Source organism: Oreochromis aureus, linkage group 15 (genome assembly GCF_013358895.1).
Source record: "Oreochromis aureus strain Israel breed Guangdong linkage group 15, ZZ_aureus, whole genome shotgun sequence".
Classification (NCBI taxonomy): domain Eukaryota; kingdom Metazoa; phylum Chordata; class Actinopteri; order Cichliformes; family Cichlidae; genus Oreochromis; species Oreochromis aureus.
In genome coordinates, this window is record NC_052956.1 from 31,977,486 (window position 1) to 31,979,138 (window position 1,653).

The following is a 1,653-nucleotide window of genomic DNA, read 5'->3' on the forward strand; positions in this document are numbered from 1 at the left end:
CATACATTTGCACATCCTCACAGTGTCTTCTGTGAGCGCAGACCAAACAATCACTGGTCCTCCATTCAGATGAGCCCAGACACTGCCGCTGCCGCCGCTGCGCTTCAGGACGGAGCGAGGTGGCCGACGTCTATGATCGAGACAACTTGCTGATGAGACGCAGGTTGTGTTTTCTCTGTGTTTGCTCTCAGGGCCTGTGGGCTAACCAGTCAGTGTCTGTTTGCGCTCCTCAGTGGTTAACGGCCACACCATCCTCCTCAGAATGTGAAACTCAAAACAAAGGCTTTGAAGCAGAATGTGCAACAAAATCTTTCTGCAGTGCGTGCTAGGAATCCCTGTTATCCAAATCATAGCCCCTTTTTAAATTCACCCCTTATCTCTCCCCCTTTAATTGTGAGCATGAGCCTCTCCATAGACCTCCAGTCAGATGTGTCAGCAGAAGGAAGAGTTCTGTTCCTCATGCTCGTGAAAAATATACACATTAAAAAGTGGGCTAGCTTCCAGAGTAAACACAAGGAGCTGTGGTATCCCTTCTTATTTGACCTCAGTGTTGTTTTGCGTTTTGTCTTTTCTATTCAGTAGTTCACTTTGTGTCATTTGTTTGCAATAGGACATATTTTATCTGGTCTGTGAATGGCCTAACGGACAAAATAGAGGAGGGTCACCTCCCTATACAGTAGAGGTTGTTTTTAGTTCACATGTTGCCTTAGAAGTTGCCTGCATTTTAAGTGCTTGTGTTATGTGATATTTAGTGGGGATAAAAGTTTTTTTTTTTTTTTTAAGATATTTTTGATCTACTGAACATGAATGAAATAATAACGGAAAGAAGAGAGATAGATGTGTATCGTTGAACTGATAATGTAAATGTCTGCCACCAGCTTTATTCCCAGGACTATGAAATGTACTTTTTTTTTCTTGGTGTCTCACATCCCGTAAGTATTTTTGCACAGTTGCTATTTAATCAGGTTATATTCAAATTGTATTTCTCATTATACTGGTTCTGGTTTTAAACATCCAAGACTCAACAACATCTTTCTTTTTAAATCCTCCTCGTAAGATTGAATTATAACACACATACACCTCTTTTTCGAAATGTTTTCTAAGTTATTGGGAAGGGGATGCAGCATATGACATCAAGGAAGGCATTATAAAATAAAATGGTGAAACGATGTGATGTGTTTGTTATTACGGAGGATGAAACTACAGAGACTAAAACCAAGAGAATATAGTTTTTAAGGCTATACAGTTAGACATTTTAACATGGGGGTCATCCTTCAAGGTGGCCACTTTATTCTGATTTTTTTTTTTTTGATTTTTTTTTTTATTTCAATGACAAGTCTAACAAATTTTAAAATGTAACAAACCCACATACAGATTCACAAAACAAACCCAACATGTATAATCATGTCCAACATACCCAAGATTCCTTTTTCCTTCCTGGCTTCTCTTACTTTAGCAACAAGAGTCCTGCTACAGTAAGAGAGATTTCCACCCAATAAGTCGACTCAGGGTGACATAAAAGGCAGTACTGGCAGCAAGTAGTCCATCTTAAACACAGACAGGTCAGTTGGCTGCTGTCTAAAACTATAATATACGATGGTAAATAATATATGATATCTAAACATAATAATCCAAAGAGGCTATAATGCAAAC

General features: G+C 38.8%; 1 protein-coding gene across 1 annotated transcript in view; it reads left to right on the forward strand.

Annotated features, from left to right (window-relative positions):
• map3k7 (mitogen-activated protein kinase kinase kinase 7) overlaps positions 1–1,171 on the forward strand; it is a 26,534-nt gene extending 25,363 nt beyond the window's left edge. Inside the window, exon 18 of the mRNA XM_031741633.2 lies at positions 1–1,171. This exon is cut by the window's left edge and continues 404 nt beyond it. The gene's annotated coding sequence lies outside the window, so the exon portion shown is untranslated.
• The last annotated feature ends 482 nt before the right edge of the window (positions 1,172–1,653 follow it).